Genomic DNA, 20,075 nt, shown 5'->3' on the forward strand with positions numbered 1-20,075 from the left:
GAGAATCCTATATCCTTATATGTGTCTTCATGGGTGGGTTTGAATCAGGCAGCAGCTTACACGTCAACGTGGCCTTCTGGCTATACATCCTCTTTACCAGACCATTCTTTCTATCATCTTTTTCTCATTTTTCCCCTTCTTCAGCGAGGTTGATGAACCCATAAGGAAATGTAAGTCTTACGTGGGGCCTAGGAGAGGAGGGGGCATCCATTAAAATGTGAGGTGTTTGAAAATATGTTCCTTACTACTTGTTCTGGGAAAACACTTCCTCATCTCTAAGCTTTAAAATCTTTCCATGACCCTGGGCTAAGAGTTCTTAGACATTGTACTTGCGTTTATGATGGAAATACCTGGCGGACAGAGGTCAGGACTGGCTAGGAAGCCCGTTCCTGGTACATGTATGGAGCCTAAGGAAGTATTTGGGGCCCTGACTGAACTGAGGTTAATGCCCAGGTTTAGGAATAGGAAAAACCTTATAGACTCTGGGGATTTATGACAGAGTTTCCAGGTATTTGTCTCTGATCCAGGGAATTTTTTTCTTAGTCTTGCTCAGATTCAGATTGTTCCTGTGTAATGCTGTGTGTAAGAATAAAGAGGACAACATTATAAAAATGGACAGTCTAGGGAGGCCAGGTGAGTATTCTTTGCCTTTAACCTCTAAGTTTTTCTACACAAAAAGCTGGAAGCTCTGGAGAGTTCCAAAGCCCACATGCTAGATAGTTTAGACATGTATAGATCTGGTCTGAGATAGTCCCCTCATGTTCTGCAAATGACCTCCCCTTCCTCTCAGAGACATCTTTCTTGTGAGAACATTTAGCAACCTGAGTTTTCATTCTGAGCTGTCATTAATTCTTGTGAGTGGAAGCATTTCGCCTTTTTGTTTATTTCCTTTTTTTTTTAAAGATTTTTTTATTTATTCATTTGACAGAGATCACAAGCAGGCAGAGAGGCAGGCAGAGAGAGAGGAAGGGAAGCAGGCCCCCTGCCAAGCAGAGAGCCCGACATGGAGCTCGATCCCAGGACCCTGGGACCATGACCCAAGCCAAAGGCAGAGGCTTCAACCCACTGAGCCACCCAGGCGCCCCACCTTTTTGTTTGTTTCTGTGGATGTTTCTCTTTCTATTAAAGGTCTCTTTTAATTGACTCAGAGATGAAATTTCCATATTATGTGCTAGCCAGTGAAAGGAAATAAAAGATTTATAACCAGACAGTGGTTATAAATTTGATTTTTTTTTCATATATATATATATATTTTTTTTTTATTTGACAGATCACAAGTAGGCAGAGAGGCAGGCAGAGAGAGACAGGATAAGGCAGGCTCCCTGCTGGGCAGAGAGCCTGATGCGGGACTCGATCCCAGGACCCTGAGATCATGACCTGAGCCGAAGGCAGAGGCTTTAACCACTGAGCCACCCAGGCGCCCATAAATTTGATTTTTGAAATAGAAATAAGGACAGAAGGATCCTGGCATCTGTGGAGATGAGACCTTTAGAGAAAAATAGAAAATCATTCTAATCTTCTGTTGACCACGGTTCCCATAGACCACACATAGGCATATGTGTATGTGAGGTGGCCTGCCTCCCCAGGTGGGGTCAGTTCTTCTCCTCTTTGTGCTGTTCTATGACTCTTCATGGCATCACAGGGAGAGAACACACCAGATTCTTGGCTTCTCAGGATCCACCACATCGTACCCTCCATATGAATGTTACATGTTCTACGATGCCCTTACCAAGTTTCCCTCACACAAAATTGAAATGTCTGATATGTAAAAGGCTATTGTGTTGCTTTAAGGTAAGTAAAACAAGAGGGAGATAAATTTTTGCCTGGATGAATGATAAAACTTGAGAACTTTTTTTTTAATCAACTCAAGGGAAGAATGGTAGACCATCACATCCCCAACATAACCAAAGTATATAGTGGCTTGAATTGTAAACAACCACAATATCTATCCCAACGTTGCCATTGTATAGATGAGAATACACAATTTATTATTGTAGTTGGAGAAGTTAAGTGAATGGCCCCAAATTTCACATGAAGTCACTGTAGCTCTCAGTCATTTGTATAAATACCTCCACGTTCCCAATTTGTGTTCCACTTCATCACTCTGTTACTGTTCTGGAGACCGCTGCTTGCCTGGAGAGCCCAAAGTAGAACGATAATATCCCAAGTGATAATTTCAAAAGAGTCAAATGAGTGGCTTTGTCTAGAACTTTTCCTATTACAACAATGGGGTTATTGCCTTCATGCCGGGATGAACAGACAAAGCTTTATCACCCAGGACTTCTTGTAAGTGATCATGGAAAGTGTAAGTTAGTACAGCTATCCCATCTGGGGGTTCAGAATCCGAGTGGGCTCCTATCTCTCTTAAACATCAGCTTTGCCCTTTGCAAAGTGTTACTGTCATTCCCCTTTATCCTCAGAGAGGCTGGGTAAAGGTTAGGTTAGATGGTTATCCTTCTCTCCTTGCCCACATTTTTGCTCACTTATGCACACATTCCTAAATTCAAATGTTAGTTCCTTGGACTGTCATGATTTTTTGTGCTAACTCTAGGTATGATTAAGTGTGGGTAATCAGTGTAGACTTTAAATTATTGGCACATTTGTGATATGTTTGACCCTTGTAATTTTGATTAAGACTTTCTTGATAGTTTCAATAGTTAGACATCAGATTTTAGGAGAACATTATCACAAATTTTCATATTCATATCTAGAAAATTAGAGCTAGGGGGAACCACAGAAAATATAAGCTCCAATCTTTCCAATTACAGATTAGAAAATTATCTTCCTTCTAGCTGTATGGACAAAAATGAAAGTTGCATGGTTTTTGGTGACTTTTGTTTATGAGGGTCAAGTAATCATTCCTATCTGGGGATAAACAAGGTTGGGGTGGAAATTTTTGTAAATCAGGACAGGAATGAGGGATCTGGAGCTATGTTTTCCTACCTTCCATTTCTTGTGAATTTATTCATACTTTGCAAACTGAACTGTTTGCATCTTCACGCTCATGTTCTTACTGATTATGTAGATGGAGAGAGTTTTATAGCTGTTGTCTGGCTATAATCTCTTATGGGAATTATTTACCATCCTATGGTCCATGAGCCACATAATTCCATCCTAATATAAATGCTGTGAAATATTTGTTGATGTCTTGAAATATTTGCAACCTGAGTCTCTTGAAATTGTGTCTGCCTAAATAGGTTTCTGTCATTTTGCTGCATTTAGCCTTAGCTAAGGAGTGTTTCTTCTGTTTCAGGCCATCCTCTTCAGAATCCTGGGAGAGAACCTCGGAGAGAGGAGGAAGCTGGGATGAGACAACATCACTCACTCACTGTGAAAGTGGTAGGAGACCGAACCCAGGAAATCTGCCCCATAACATCAGTTTAACCATGGCTGAACCTGTAAGGAATCCACTGTGACCTCACATCTCAGACAGGAGAGGACATCTCACACTCTCATTATCTGTTCTGAAATGAAATTGATAATAAATACTTTGATACTCTCAGAAAGTGCTATGTTATAAGAAATTCCTTACTGAACATCTGTCCTCTTTTATCTCATTTCTTTTAAATCAAAATCCCAAGCACACTTCTGTTGTCCTACGTGAGTGACCTGTGTTATTTGTTTTCTCAATGCAGCATGTGGTTTCACTCTCATCGGTTAAACAACGCTCATTGCTAGTAAGAATAGACAGACTTGGGTTATAGACATTGGGGAGGGTATGTGCTATGGTGAGTGCTGTGAAGTGTGTAAACCTGGCGATTCACAGACCTGTACCCCTGGGGCTAATAATACACTATATGTTTATAAACAAATAAAAAAATTATATATATAAAAAAAAGAATAAACAGACACTGAATCCAGGACCAGAGCTGAGCTCTTCCTCCCTCCACCCAAAATGATTTCACAGCCAAATTTCATATTCTAAAGCGTTCCGCCCAGTTTACATCACTTTCTTGCACAAGTGCCCTTCTCCTCCCTTGTCCTACGGTGGAACATGTCCATGGATGGACATGTGGGGGAGGAATTGCTGCATCTCCTCTCATTCTTTCCTAAGCTCTCTGGCTCCCCAGATGATACTCTTCTACTACGAAATTAGACTAGTTTTATCTGTCTTCCATACAAGCACACAAGTCTCCTTCATCCTCACCTACCACATACATCTGTCTACCAGGTCCTGCTGCTGCTTTGCTCTTCCTCTCTGTCCACCTCTCCTCACCACAGGCGATAGATATCTCTGTCATAGTCCTGAGGCATATAACGTGTGCCTGTGCCATTCTAACCGCCCCACAGTTCAGATTATGGAACTAATCTGTCCCCTTTTCATGCTATGTCCCGCATTTCATCACATGTAGCCTAACAGTTATGTTCCAACATGTCCTTTCTTTGCATAAAGGTCTCCGGAGGCTCTTCATCAACTATATTAGTGCCTTTATACTGTGGCATTCATTGGGTCAACCTCCAAACTGAAAAAGAATAGTGATTCCCTGGTGTAATCTCTGTGATTTTGAAGAAGCACATTTTAAGAAGCATATAAGACAGAGACTCTTGGCTTACTCCCCAAATCTGTGCTTTTCTTCTTCCTGGGCACATGGCTTTTCAGCAAGAGGCTATGTTTCTTAACTTCCCCTGCAGCAAGGAGTAGCTATGTGACTAAGTGTTAACCAACAGAATGCTAACAAACGATCCATGCTAAAAATCCATGTCATTGGCTAAAAGGAAAATGTTTTCTCTGTTCTTGAGTTGGAAATGGAGCCAACTGAGGTCACCTCAGAAGCCCTGTTTAAAGTAAGGAGCAGCTTTTCTAGCCGGGATTCTTGGGGGTAATTTGCAGAGTAGAGGCCAACTCTTGCTGCTGTATATTTCCCTTAGAGAAAATAAACTTAATTTTTCATTAATCACCATATTTTTGGGCCTCTTTGGTAGAGTTGCCTGGCCTTTACTATAACTCTACATTCTTCTGTTCATGGTGTTTAGTGTATCACAAGAACCGTTGATCCAGTATTTAAAACACCACAGTTTTTAACATAATAGACAAGAACCACCACAATCAGACTCAATGTACCTAACAGGTAGCTTTTTTTTTTTTTTTTTTTTTTACCATTATCTGGGCACTGGAATCCTTTACTCAATTTCTCTCACCCCCCTCAATTCATACCAGTGTTCACTATTCCTTTCCCTGAATAATCTTCCCCTATAAATGTCCTGTACCTCTCCTCTTCCTCAGATACTCCTTTTTCACTTAACAGTTTACCTCAAAACTGTTGCGTCAAAGAGAATAAAAAATGCATAAGGTCTAAAAACAAAATTAATTTATTTTTCACTCACATAGCAGGCTTATTTGGTGTTGCTGATAATGGGACTTCTTCCCACCCTGTGACTCCTCCACTCATTGGATGGTCAGTTATCTGTCTCCACTCTGTGGAAAGGGGAAAGAGCATGGGCAATGCGTGGAAGTGGCCCACATTCTGTTGGTGAGACTCAGTCACGTAATCACACCTAGTTGTAAGAAATGCTGAGAAATATAGCTGATGCATATACTAAAAATCCTAGTACTTTTAAGAAGGGGATGGAGTATGGTGTGTCACTAAGGATCCTGTTAAGGAGAAAGAGGGAATTGCATAAAGAACTCCTCACCTTGACATATCACAATCAAACTGCTAAAAAGTAAAGAGAAACATCTCAAAAACAGCAGAGAAATATGACTTACCATGCACAAGAACACCATATGATTTATGCTAGAATTAATGGACATTCAAAGAAAAATTGTGTGGTAAGAGTAAAGAAACTTTATCTTATATAGATGAATGATATACTATTCACTTATATTCCAGACACAGATAAAAAAATTCTAAAACATTAACAGTAATTTGCTCAGAATAGTAAAACTATTAGTAATTTTTATTGTCCTTTTAATATTTTCCATATTTTTAATGTATTCATTTTCTTTTTTTTTTTTAAAGATTTTATTTATTTATTTGACAGAGATCACAAGTAGACGGAGAGGAAGGCAGAGAGAGAGAGGGAAGCAGGTTTCCTGCCGAGCAGAGAGCCCGATGCGGGACTCGATCCCAGGACCCTGAGATCACGACCGGAGCCGAAGGCAGCGGCTTAACCCACTGAGCCACCCAGGCGCCCTATGTATTCATTTTCTAATAAAAGAACTGAAGTTTCCATAAATAGAAATAGGGATATCTCAGCAATTTTATATGGGAAACATTTTAGTGAAGAACAAAATATTAACTAAACATATCTTAATAGGTCAGGGGTAAATTTTAATATTTAAACTATTACATTTCTGCATAATTTTTACTGCAAACATAATGCATGGTTAGGCCCTGGGATTTATATCAAGTCTAAGGGACTAGGATCTTGCTCTCTCTTGATAAGAAGCTTTCAAAACAAGATTTTCTTACAACTGGGTTATTCTTTCTGATCAGATTCATGGACCAAAGTGTCCTGATTTATAATATCCCCATCCTCTTATATTGGGGAGGGTATGTGCTATGGTGAGTGTTGTGAAGTGTGTAAACCTGGCGATTCGCAGACCTGTACCCCTGGGGATAAAAATATATGTTTATAAAACTGTAAAAAAAAAAAAAGAAAAAAGAAAGGATGAATACCCAAGTTTTGTAGCAACATGGACGGGACTGGAAGAGATTATGCTGAGTGAAATAAGTCAAGCAGAGAGAGTCAATTATCATATGGTTTCACTTATTTGTGGAGCATAACAAATAGCATGGAGGACAAGGGGAGATGGAGAGGAGAAGGGAGTTGAGGGAAATTGGAAGGGGAGGTGAACCATGAGAGACTATGGACTCTGAAAAATGATCTGAGAATTTTGAAGGGGTGGGGGGTGGGAGGTTGGGGGCACCAGGTGGTGGGTATTGTAGAGGGCACGGATTGCATGGAGCACTGGGTGTGGTGCAAAAATAATGAATACTGTTATGCTGAAAAAAAATAAAAAAAATTTAAAAATAAAAAATAAAATAAAAATTAAAAGGCAAAAAAAAAATAATAATATCCCCATCCTCTTGACAGCAGAGACCCTAAATGAACAAAGCTGTTTGGGGGCTTAAAGATTTAAAATTTTCCTTATCAGGGCACATGGCTCTCTCAGTTGGACGAGCAAAGGACTCCTGATCTCCAGGTCGTGAGTTCGGGATTGTGAGTTCAAACCCCATATTGGGCATATATAGATTCCTAAAAATAAATAAACTTAAAAAAAGAAAGAAATAAAAATTTCCCTTATCATATCCTACTCTTCCTTTTCTCTATTACATCCCTTATTAGAGTTCCATGAAGCCTATTGCTTTTTCCAAAATTATTTTAGTCTTGAGGTTGTAATTTACTACAGTTCCTGTGGGAAGAACAATATGCTCACAATCCAAAGAAGCTAAACTAGAAGCAAGAGAAATTGACCAAAGCCATCATGAATAAACCCAATAGGGATAAAAATAAAAATGACAATTCTGATACTCAGTTTTGAAAATGGTGCTTTCTATAGTCAAGTCTCTATGGAACTAAACACACTTGAACCATAAGAACAGCCATTAGTTGGCCTCAAATTCAGTCCTCATTGTTCAGTTTATTGTAGTAGAAGTTTTAGTTCAGGCTACTATCTCAGAATACCATAGACTGGGTGGCTTATAAAAAGAGAAATTTATTTCTCAAGTTCTGGAAGCTGCAAGTCTGAGATCTGGGTGCCAGTGTGGTGGGGTTTTGGTGAAGGCCTTATTTCAGGTCGTTGACTGCTAATCTCTCACTGCATCCTCACGTGGTGAAGAATGAGAGAGCGCTCTCACTCTCTCTGTGGTCTCTTTTAGAAGAACACTAATTCCTGGTCACCTGGGTGGCTAAAGTCATTAAGTGTCTGCCTTCGGCTAGGGTCATGATCCCAGGATCCTGGGATCGAGCACCGCATTGGGCTCCCTGTTCAGCGGAAAGCCTGCCTCTCCCTCTCCCACTCCGCCTTCTTATGTTCCCCCTCTCGCTATCTCTCCCTCTCTGTCAAATAAATAAATAAAGTTTTTAAAAAAGAGCACTGGGGCACCTGGGTGGCTCAGTGGGTTAAAGCCTCTGCCTTTGGCTCAGGTCATGATCCCAGGGTCCTGGGATTGAGCCCCACATCTGGCTCTCTGCTAGGCGGGGAGCCTGCTTCCCTTCCTCTCTCTCTGCCTCTTTCTCTGCCTACTTGTGATCTCTCTCTCTCTCTGTCAAATAAATAAACAAAATCTTTAAAAAAAAAAACTTAAAAAAAAGAGCACTAATTCCTTGCCAAAGGCCCTACTTCCTAATGCTACCATGTTGGGAGTTAAGATTTCAATATATTAATATAGTGGGGTGGGGGGAAGTGTAACAAATATTTAGTTCATAACAGTGATACATGTAACTTAGCTTTTATTATCACCTGTCTTTATCAATTTAGCTGTTCTTTTTTTTTTTCTCTGTAAATATTGTTGGGGCCAGGTTTCTATAGGGTAAGTTGACTTCTTCTTCCACAAAAGTTACAATCTCTTTCAAAGACACTTGGAGGTTGACGTGAAATTATAAAAGAAGAAACAGTAAGTTCCTATTCTAAAAGATTTTGTTTATTTATTTATAAGAGAGAGAGCAAGAGCTGGGGGAGGAGCAGGGGGAAAGGGAGAAGCAGACTCCCCGCTGAGCACAGGGACCATGAGGTACTTGATCTCAGGACCCTGAGATCATGACCTAAGCTGAAGTCAGATGCTTAACTGACTGAGGCACCCAGGAGCCCCGGTAAGTTCTTATTCTAAGTAAAGCTGCTAAATATATGAAGATAAACACACAAACACACACCTACACACACCTCACAAAGAACCTACCACTGGACACATTTAGCTTGTGTTGTATCCTAAAGTTACCTTCTATGCTCAGACCTTAAACAATTTTCTTCTTGCCTCAAAAGTTAATCTAGAATTTGGAGTCTCAGAATGTGAAAATAACTTATTTGACAAGGAAACAGTTGGATAATATCAGGGTGAAAGAGGAAGGTAAAACTGAGTACGGTTTTGTTTTTGAAATGCTTCTGGAAATTAATCTTCAAAAAGTCTTTAGTTTGTATCTTTAGGGTAAATACCCAGCAGTGCAATTGCTGGGTCATAGGGTAGTTCTATTTTCAACATTTTGAGGAACCTCCATGCTGTTTTCCAGAGTGGTTGCACCAGCTTGCATTCCCACCAACAGTGTAGGAGGGTTCCCCTTTCTCCGCATCCTTGCCAGCATCTGTCATTTCCTGACTTGTTAATTTTAGCCATTCTGACTGGTGTGAGGTGGTATCTCATGGTGGTTTTGATTTGTATTTCCCTGATGCCGAGTGATATGGAGCACTTTTTCATGTGTCTGTTGGCCATCTGGATGTCTTCTTTGCAGAAATGTCTGTTCATGTCCCCTGCCCATTTCTTGATTGGATTATCAACAGACGAATGGATAAAGAAGATGTGGTATATATACACAATGGAATACTATGCAGCCATCAAAAGAAATGAAATCTTGCCATTTGCGACGACATGGATGGAACTAGAGGGTATCATGCTTAGTGAAATAAGTCAGTTGGAGAAAGACAATAAGTAAGTCAGACAAAGATCATATGATCTCCCTGATATGAGGGAGAGGAGATGCAACATGGGGGGTTAAGCGGGTAGAAGAAGAGTAAATGAAACAAGATGGGATTGGGAGGGAGACAAACCATAAGTGACTCTTAATCTCACAAAACAAACTGAGGGTTGATGGGGGGAGGGGGGTTGGAAGGGGGGGTGGGATTATGGATATTGGGGAGGGTATGTGCTATGGTGAGTGCTGTGAAGTGTGTAAACCTGGTGATTCGCAGACCTGTACCCCTGGGGATAAAAATATATGTTTATAAAAATAAAAAAAAAAAAACGAAAAAAAAGTCTTTAGTTTGGGCCCTAATAATTCTGAATTTATGATTTACTGAGGTTTAGACAGGGCGAAGATGTTCCTTTGCTTCATACAGTAACTAATGTGCCAAGTGTTATAGGCTGAAAGGTGTCCCCCAAAACTCATATGTTGAAGTCTTAACCCCCAGTACTTCAGAATATGCTTGTATTTGGAGGTAGGGACTTTAAAGAGGTAATTGGGGAAAATGAGGTCATTTGGGTGAGTCCTAATGCAATATGACTTATATCTTTACAAGAAGGAAAGATTAAGGCATAAACACACACAGTTCAAGGGGTGAACATGTGAGGACACAGAGAGCTGGTGGTCATCTGCGAGCCAACGAGAGGCTTCAAAATGAACTAAATGTGCTGATGCCTTTATCTTGGAATTCCAGCCTACAAAATGGTGAGAAAATACATTCCTGGTGTTTAAACCGCTGGGTCTGTGGTATATTTTAATGGCAGCCTTAGCACATTGATAGACTGAAGCACAACGCTAAACTAAACAGAACTGCTGAGGGAAAATGTTTTCTAACATAGAAACTTAATTTTAAGTGTGTTAACAGTTATACTTGTAGTATCTATTTGCAAAAGATAATTGTTCTAATTCAAATTGCTTGTTATTAAAATTGGTTTAGAATAATCTAGACTTAATCCTTTGTCCTTCACATCATATGGATGGAAACATAAGGCACACATTTAAAGAATACATTTTTAGGGGCACCTGGGTGGCTCAGTGGGTTAAGGCTCTGCCTTAGGCTCAGGTCATGATCTTGGGTCCTGGGATCGAGCCCCGAATCAGGTTCTCTGCTCAGCAAGGAGCCTGCTTCCCCCCCTCTCTCTGCCTGTCTCTCTGCCTACTTGTGATCTCTGTTTGTCAAATAAATAAATAAAATCTTTAAAAAAAAAAGAAAGAGTATATTTTAGTCTAAGCTTTTCACTGATCTTTTCCAGATAGAGAAATTAATATCATCAATAACTAAGGAATGGTGTATGAGTAGGAAGGAGGTGCAATCATACATACTGTTAAGTCTTGGGATGACTTACAATGGTAACTACTACATCCTGTCTGAGCTAGTTACCATCTAAATGGTCTTCATGTACTTATCCGCTAATTTTTCTTTTTTTCAAAGATTTATTCATTTATTTTAGGAGGGGTTGGGGAGGGGCAAAAGGAGAGGGAGAGAGAAACCTGAGCAGACCACAGGCTCAGTGTGGAGCCTGATGCTGGGCTCAATCCCAAGACCCTGGGATCACGACCTGAGCCAAAACCAAGAGTCAGATGCCCAACCAACTGAGCCACTCAGACGCCCCTTGCCTCTGATCTTTTTTTTTCTTACATTTTTCCCTTAGTTTGGTAATTTTAATATATTTTGGGGAGGAAAAAAAAGAGAAACTCCAGCTCAGTCACTGGAATGCTTGGTCAAATCTGGAGTAATTTTGTGCTGACACTGCCTGAATGTCCTATAATAAAAATCAGGAGGTGTGATATATGCTTGCCCCCAGGTATTTATTTACTCCCATAAACACTTTCAGAATTGACTCTGGATGACATAGGAATGGCATTTTCCATATTGCTAGTTTACCCATGTTGGGAATTAGAAAGTCTCCTCCATGCTATTTATAAAGCATTGTGCTTTCCAGTGTGCACCTTCCACAAGTTCAAATCCTTTCTCCATCATGCCTGGACCGTACACTCTATCCTGGGTACAGGCCATGAGTGATCATCTTGTTAAACTTTCTGATTCCTTGACACTTAAACAAAAATCATCAGCAAGCTGAATTCTAGTAAGTGATGATCTTGGAACTTGAGAGAAAACACTGCTCTTTTCATGCTAGAACTCCAAGTTGACTTCGACTTTTTTTCTCATCTCAGTACTGGTAGGTGTTTTAGAATTGCCCTTTGAATATATATATGTATATATTTATTTTAAAATATATATGATTATAAATATAATACATGACATCATTGTATAATGAGTGCTTGTTTTTCTAAATCTTTAGAGCTTGTTTATTATCTAATGTTTTCCTACCAGAAAAAGCCACCTACATTCAACAAATATTGAGCATGTATCTTGTGTTAGGCAATGGAGATTAAAAAAATAAAGGGTAATTTTGATGCACTGCATCTGGGTCATACTTAAGAGAATGAAGTGTGAATATCCTACTCTGTGTAATAAAAATAAACAGAAATCCTAGGAATGGAAGTTATTAATGAGCAGTGTTCAAAGCTGAGATCTAATTATCCTCTACCTTACTGATACACTCTCCACAACTTCAGCCAATGCTCAGTCCTGATAAATTCTGTAAGCTTTCTATAAGAACAACTTCCTCGGGGCGCCTGGGTGGTTCAGTCATTTAGCATCTGTCTTTGGCTAAGGTCATGATCCCAGGGTTCTGGGATCGAGCCCCGCATCGGGCTCTGTGCTTCATGGGAAGCCTGCTTCTCCCTCTCCCACTCTCCCTGCTTGTGTTCCTCTTTTGCTGTGTCTATCTCTGTCAAATAAAAAAATAAAATCTTAAAAAAAAAAGAAGATATGTCTTGAAAGAAGTTGCTGTGGCTGATATGGAAGAGGTTACTGCCTATGTTCTCCTCTAGGATTCTGATGGATTTCCATCTCACGTTGAGGTCTTTTATACATTTCGTGTTTATCTTTGTGTACGGTGTAAGAGAATGGTAGAGTTTCATTCTTCTACATATAGCTGTCCCAATTTTCCCAGCAGTATTTATTGAAGAGACTGTCTTTTTCCACTGTATATTTTTTCCTGCTTTGTCGAAGAATATTTGACCATAAGGTTGAGGGTCCATATCTGGGCTCTCTACTCTGTTCCACTGGTCTATTGTGTATGTTTTTATGTACCAGTACCATGCTGTCTTGGTGATCTCCAAAGTCAAAGGAAACAAAAGCGAAAATAAACTTTTGGGACTTCATCAAGATCAAAAGCTTCTGCACAGCAAAGGAAACAGTCAACAAAACAAACAGGCAACCCATGGAATGGGAGAAGATATTTGCAAATGACAGTACAGACAAAAGGTTGATATCCAGATCTATAAAGAACTCCTCAAACTCAACACACACAAAACAGATAATCATATCAAAAAAGGGGCAGAAGATATGAACGGACACTTCTCCAATGAAGACATACAAATGGCTATCAGACACATGAAAAAATGTTCATCATCACTAGCCATCAAGGAGATTCAAATGAAAACCACATTGAGATACCACCTTACACCACTTAGAATGGCCAAAATTAGCAAGACAGGAAACATGTGTTGGAGAGGATGTGGAGAAAGGGGAACCCTCTTCTACTACTGGTGGGAATGCAAGTTGGTGCAGCCACTTTGGAGAACAGTGTGGAGATTCCTCAAGAAATTAAAAATAGAGCTTCCCTAGGACCCTGCCATTGCACTACTGGGTATTTACCCCAAAGATACAGATGTAGTGAAAAGAAGGGCCATCTGTACCCCAATGTTTATAGCAGCAACGGCCACGGTCGCCAAACTGTGGAAAGAACCAAGATGCCCTTCAACGGACGAATGGATAAGGAAGATGTGGTCCATATACACTATGGAGTATTATGCCTCCATCAGAAAGGATGAATACCCAACTTTTGTAGCAACACGGACGGGCCTGGAAGAGATTATGCTGAGTGAAATAAGTCAAGCAGGGAGAGTCAATTATCATATGGTTTCACTTATTTGTGGAGCATAACAAATAGCATGGAGGGCAAGGGGAGATGGAGAAGAGAAGGGAGTTGAGGGAAATTGGAATGGGAGGTGAACCATGAGAGACTATGGACTCTGAAAAACAATCTGAGGGTTTTGACGGGGCGGGGGGTGGGAGGTTGGGGGCACCAGGTGGTGGGTATTGGAGAGGGCACGTATTGCATGGAGCACTGGGTGTGGTGCAAACACAATGAATACTGTTACGCTGAAAAGAAATAAAAAATTAAAAAAAAAAAAAGAAAAGAACAACTTCTTCATCACCCATACTCTTTTCCAGAAGGAAACTGAATGTTTAACAGACTGAGGAAGCCAGTCCTATAATATACATGGTAACGTAAATTAGGGAAAAAAACAGATGCTGTACTCTGTGACTGTAGGAGATCTGTGTGTTGAGTTTCAGTGATTGAGTAATGCTTCTCAAATTACCTAGTGGGCTTTGGAAGCCCCAAGTCATCTGGCAGCTTCCAAGGGAAAGCGGGAACTTCCAGCCAGCAGAGCTATGTGGCCGGCATCTTCACAATCCTGGGTGTGAGTGTCATCTAAAATAAAGACAAAGCCATCCATATTACCTAGTAAGAAAATGCCTCCCTACAGAGGGAGGAGCTGTGAGGTGCAGTCTTTGAGCAGCTGGGAAAATACAATAGAGCAAGGAATGCTTATCACATAACTGAAGGGCATGCTCAGATACTGTTTTGAAGTAAAACACTGAATTATCAAATTTAAAAGGGTAAACTGTTAAGCCAGTATCGTCCATAAAAAAGTGCAGTGAAAATTAGATGATCAGATTTACTCCCAATGTCTTGAAGACCTAGGACTGTAATCTACATTTATATAAATATCACAGTCCCATTCAGAGCAGAATCAAGAGTGATGGAGAATTGTCCATGGATGGAGAAATTTAGGTACCTGAAAATTAATAACATTGACTAGGACTGGATCTATTAAGGGTGACTGTCTGAACTTCTTCTTTCCCATCTGCTATGTAAGAAGCTTGGAGTTCATCCTTCCTAGCCATACAGGAAAAAAGCTGAACAAATTGAAAACCACCACCATTTCCTGGATTTGCCTTGAGGCAAATTGAGCATTGAGGTCGCAGGGCAAACTCTGTCCCCCCACCCCCCACATTAGAGACTGGCAGGTAGAGACAGAGCACAAGAACACTGGAACAGAAGCCCACGAGCAGAAAGCTCTGTGGGAACTGGTCACGATGGAGGAACACCTACACTGCTCCTGACAAATGGCCAGAGGCTCAGTGTGGACGAACTCAGGGGTCCCACATTTCTGCAATGTTTACCTCTAGGAGCCATACCAGCTTCTCACAGTGAAGATGAGAGAAAAATCCCCTTGTGATTCCAGCAGGAAAAAAAAAAGTAACCATTTGGAAACATACTGGAACATTCAGGTTTTATTTTGTTTTGTTCTTTTTTAATTAAGAAAAAAAATTTTTTTAACAAGATCTGCCCTTAAAGGAAACTATTTAATCAGAACTTAACAGACTGGAATTTTCCTGGAGCCTAAAAGACCTGTGGGCGGGGGGACGATTCAACTTCAGCCCCTTCCGGCCTTCCTCTCTCACCTAAGGGTGGGAAGGATACCTGAGGGGCACACCTGAAGGTCTCAGCCCTGGGGCCCAGGATCACTAGGCAGTTGAGACCAGATAACAGACGTGCAGAAGGCTTCCCCTCCCCCGCCCCACATTACCACTGCAACACTGTGCAGCCGGATTGTAACAGGGGATTACGACAGAAAGAACTGCACATCTGAGACACTACTGATGAAGTCTGAAGGAACCCAAAGACACAAGACACAGAAGACACCACCACCAGTGGAAATTTTAGCCTCTGACACCTATAGTCCATAGTTAACACTAAACACAGTTCCAGCCCTAGCCAGATAAACATAAAACTTAAACATAAAACTTAACCAAAGTCTTATTTACCTCAATTCCTTTTACCCAGCACATCATGTCTGGCTTTCAAGAAAAGATCACAAGGCACAATGAAAGATAAAAATACAGTTTGAAAAGACAGAGCAAGCGTCAGAATGAGACTCAAATTATGTCAAAGGGATTACAATGATCAGACCAGGAATTTAAAATAACTATGATTGGGGTGCTTGGGTGACTTGGGGTAAGCATCCAACTCTTGACTTCTGCTCGGGTCATGATCTCAGGGTCCTGTGGTCGCCCCGGAGGTCAACAGGGAGTCTGCTTGAGGATTCTCTCCCTCTGCCCCTCCCCCCCTCACGCTCGCTCTGGGTCTCTCTAAAAATAAATAAATAAATCTTTCCCCCCTATTATTATTTTTTACTGTGTTGCATTAGTCACTGTACGGTACATCATTAGTTTTTGATGTAGTATTCCATGATTCATTGTTTGCATATAAATGAATCTTTAAAAAAATAAAACAACTATGATTAATATGTTAATGTCTCAAATGGAAAAATGTCTCAAATGGACAACCTACAAGAGCATATGGATAATGTAAGCAGAATGGAATTCTAAGAAAAAGTAAAAAGGAAACACTAGAAATTAACAACACTGTCACAGATTTGCCTTTGAAGCTGGCCTAGAGGCAGAGCCAGGAGAGCAAAAAATTAAAATAACCAAAGGAGTCTCCCATGCTCCCTGATTTTCCTTCCTGTTCATCTGGCCAGAAAGATGGGTTAGAAGTAGGAAGAAAAGAAACAAAAACAAACAAAAAAATTCACCACCACGACCATTATAGTCTGTCTTTGGTTTTGAAAATCCTTCCCAATCTATGATTTATAGAGACCCAAAGGGTTTTTCTTTTTCCCTCCCTCCCTTTCTTCCTCCCTCCCTCCCTCCTTTCTCTCTCTTTTTCTTTCTTTCTCTTTCTTTTGACATCTTTACCATTTTTATTTATTTTTTAATTTAATATTTTTTTAATTTCTTTTCAGTGTTCCAGAATTCATTGTTTATGCATCACACCCAAGTGCTCCATGCAATACGTTCCCTCCTTAATACCCACCACCAGGCTCACCAACCCCCCACCCCACCTTCCCTCCAAACCCTCAGTTTGCTTCTCAGAGTCCACAGTCTCTTATGGTTCATCTCCCTCTCTGATTTCCCCCAACTCCCGTCTCCTTTCCATCTCCCATGTCCTCCGTGTTATTCCTTATGCTCCACAAGTAAGTGAAACCATATGATACTTAACTCTCTCTGCTTGACTTTAAATGTACAGTTTGGTGACAGTAAGTGATGAGGAAGGAGAAAGCAAGCTGAGGGCACAGCACCCCCATCCCCCCAAGGTGGGATATATGTGACATTCCTCAGCCACTCCTGGTGCCCAAGAATAAAGGAAAGGCAAGAACAAATAGTTAACTGATAGAAATCATGGTCTTGCGGGACAGGAGTCTCCATCAGTTTGCAACTGTCTTAATGATTTACGAGACAAAAGCAATCTCCCGAAACCTAGAGACTCAATTTCCTGAAGCCATAACATCAACACCCTCCTCTCCATACAACAGAAAATCTTATATAATTCCTCACTCCTCACAACCCCAAAGCAGCTCTTTCTGCCCATGGGACCTGTCCTTGTGCTTTAATAAAACAACTTTTTTTGCACCAAAGATGTCTCAAGAATTTTTTCTTGGCCATTGACTCTGAACCCCACCACTCCAAACCACATGATTTATGGAGAGAACCTGCTACATGATAGGTAAAAAGGAAATTCATCAGCTCCATGAAGGCTGTTTATGAAAAATCCACAGCTAACATCATAATCTGTTGGGGTGAGGGGGAGAAGGGGAAGCTTTGCCTCTAAGATCCAGAAGAAGGCAGGGTATTCATTCTCCCCACTTCTGGTCAACACAGTCCTGAAAGTACAGCAAGATAAATAAAAGATATTCAACTTGGAAAAGATATAAACAAAAGATATTCAGCTTGGAAAAGAGGAATTAAAATAATCTCTGTGCAGATGACATGATCTTTTATGTAGAAATCCCTATAGACTCTACAAAAAAACCCTTCTGTCCTGAGTCCCTTCTCCCTTACTTATTTGTGTTTTATTCTTTCAAAACAAAAATTAAAAACTACATTAAAATTTAGCATACTAAATTCAGCAAAATATTTAAAAAGTCAATAAACCTTAGGTTTACCCACAGTTAAGTTTGGTTTGAAATAGAAAAATCTATAATTATCATGAACCACATAATAGATTCATGGCCAAAAAATCCATATAATCGGGGTGCCTGGGTGGCTCAGTCATTAACTGGCTGCCTTCCACTCAGGTGGGTCCTGGGATCAAGCCCTGCATCAGGCTCCCTGCACAGCGGGGAGTCTGCCTCTCCCTCTACCACTCCCCCTGCTTGTGTTCACTTTCTCACTGTGTCTCTCTCTGTCAAATAAATAAATCTTAAAAAAATTCCATATAATAATTTCAATGACATAGTAAAATATTTGATAAAAACTTTTCATAAGCTGGGAATAGAAATAAACTCTCTCCTTCTAAGTGATATTTGACAAAAGCACATAGCAATAATAATCCTAAAAAGGCAATGTTGGAAGCCTTCCCTTTAAATCAAACAGGAGGAGTGCCTGGGTGGTTCAGTCTGTTATGTATCTGCCTTTGGCTCAGGTCACAATCTCAGGGTCTTGGGATCGAGCCCCACATCAGGATTTCTTGCTCAGCAGGGATCCTTCTCCCTTTCCCTGTGCCTGCCACTCTCATGCTTGTGCTCTCTCTGTCAAATAATAAAGAAAATCTTTTAAAAAAAATCACAAACAGGAAAAAAATGTTTGTTTTCATTGTTTCTATATAACAGTATAATGGAAATTCTGGCCAGAGAAATAAACCAAGAAAAATAAATTAAAAGCTTAAAAATTGTAGAGAAAGATACTGTTGGTGGGAATGCAAGCTAGTGCAACCACTCTGGAAAACAGCATGGAGGTTCCTCAAAAAGTTGAAAACAGAGCTACCCTATGGCCCAGCAATTGCACTACTGGGTATTTACCCTAAAGATACAAACGTGATGATCCGAAGGGTCATGTGCACCTGAATGTTTATAGCAGCAATGTCCACAATAGACAAACTACGGAAAGAACCTAGATGTCCATCAACAGATGAATGGATAAAGAAGATGTGGTATATATATACAATGGAATACTATGCAGCCATCAAAAGAAATGAAATCTTGCCATTTGCGATGACGTGGATGGCACTAGAGGGTATTATGTTTAGCGAAATAAGTCAATCGGAGAAAGACAACTATCATATGATCTCCCTGATATGAGGAAGTGGAGATGCAACATATGGGGTTTGGGGGGGTAGGAAAAGAATAAATGAAACAAGATGGGATTGGGAGGGAGACAAACCATAAGTGACTCTTAATTCACAAAACAAACTGAGGGCTGCTGGGGGGAGGGGGGTGGGGGAGAGGGGGGTGGGGTTATGGACATTGAGGAGGGTATGTGCTATGGTGAGTGCTGTGAAGTGTGTAAACCTGGCGATTCACAGACTTGTACCCCTGGGGCTAATAATGCATTGTTTATAAAAAAATAAAAAATTTTAAAAAATTGTAGAGAAATTGAATTATCTTATTTCAGTTACAATTTTTTACTTGCAAATATATGTCCAATACATTTTTAAATATAAGAAAGGCTGTGTGTGCGGTTGGCTAGAATCAATATGCCAAAATAATAACAACAACAATTGCATTTCTCTGACATATCAACCAGTGAATATAACTGAAAATAAATACCATTTATAATAGCAATGCAATTATTTTTTTTCTTTTTTTTTAAATTTTCACATACCCTCCCCAATGTCCATAACCCCACCCCTCCCTCCCAACCCCCTCCCCCCATCAACCCTCAGTTTGTTTTGTGAGATTAAGAGTCACTTACGGTTTGTCTCCCTCCCAATCCCATCTTGTTTCATTTAGTCTTCTCCTACCCCCTTAACCCCCCATGTTGCATCTCCTCTCCCGCATATCAGGGAGATCATATGATAGTTGTCTTTCTCTGATTGACTTATTTCACTAAGCATGATACCTTCTAGTTCCATCCACGTCATCGCAAATGGCAAGATTTCATTTCTTTTGATGGCTGCATAGTATTCCATTGTGTATATATACCACATCTTCTTTATCCATTCATCTGTTGATGGACATCTAGGTTCTTTCCATAGTTTGGCTATTGTAGACATTGCTGCTATAAACATTCAGGTGCACATGCCCCTTCGGATCACTACGTTTGTATCTTTAGGGTAAATACCCAGTAGTAGCAATGCAATTATTAATACCAAAGAATTAATCTAACAAAAGTAAGGAAGATCCATATCCAAAGAATTACATATTATTCAGAGACAAAAACAGTTGAATGGGCCATACATGACATATTCAGTGGCAAAAAATATCCATATTGTAAAAATTGTAATTCTTCCCCAACTAGCCTATAAATTCATTAT

General features: G+C 40.2%; 1 long non-coding RNA gene across 1 annotated transcript; it reads left to right on the forward strand.

The window, feature by feature from the left end:
- LOC125108002 (uncharacterized) lies at positions 1-3,499 on the forward strand. The gene is made up of 3 exons (XR_007129727.1): positions 1-170; positions 544-633; positions 3,254-3,499. It is a non-coding gene; the product is annotated as an uncharacterized LOC125108002 (long non-coding RNA).
- The last annotated feature ends 16,576 nt before the right edge of the window (positions 3,500-20,075 follow it).

The sequence above is a fragment of the Lutra lutra genome, chromosome 8 (genome assembly GCF_902655055.1).
Source record: "Lutra lutra chromosome 8, mLutLut1.2, whole genome shotgun sequence".
In the NCBI taxonomy this organism is placed as follows: domain Eukaryota; kingdom Metazoa; phylum Chordata; class Mammalia; order Carnivora; family Mustelidae; genus Lutra; species Lutra lutra.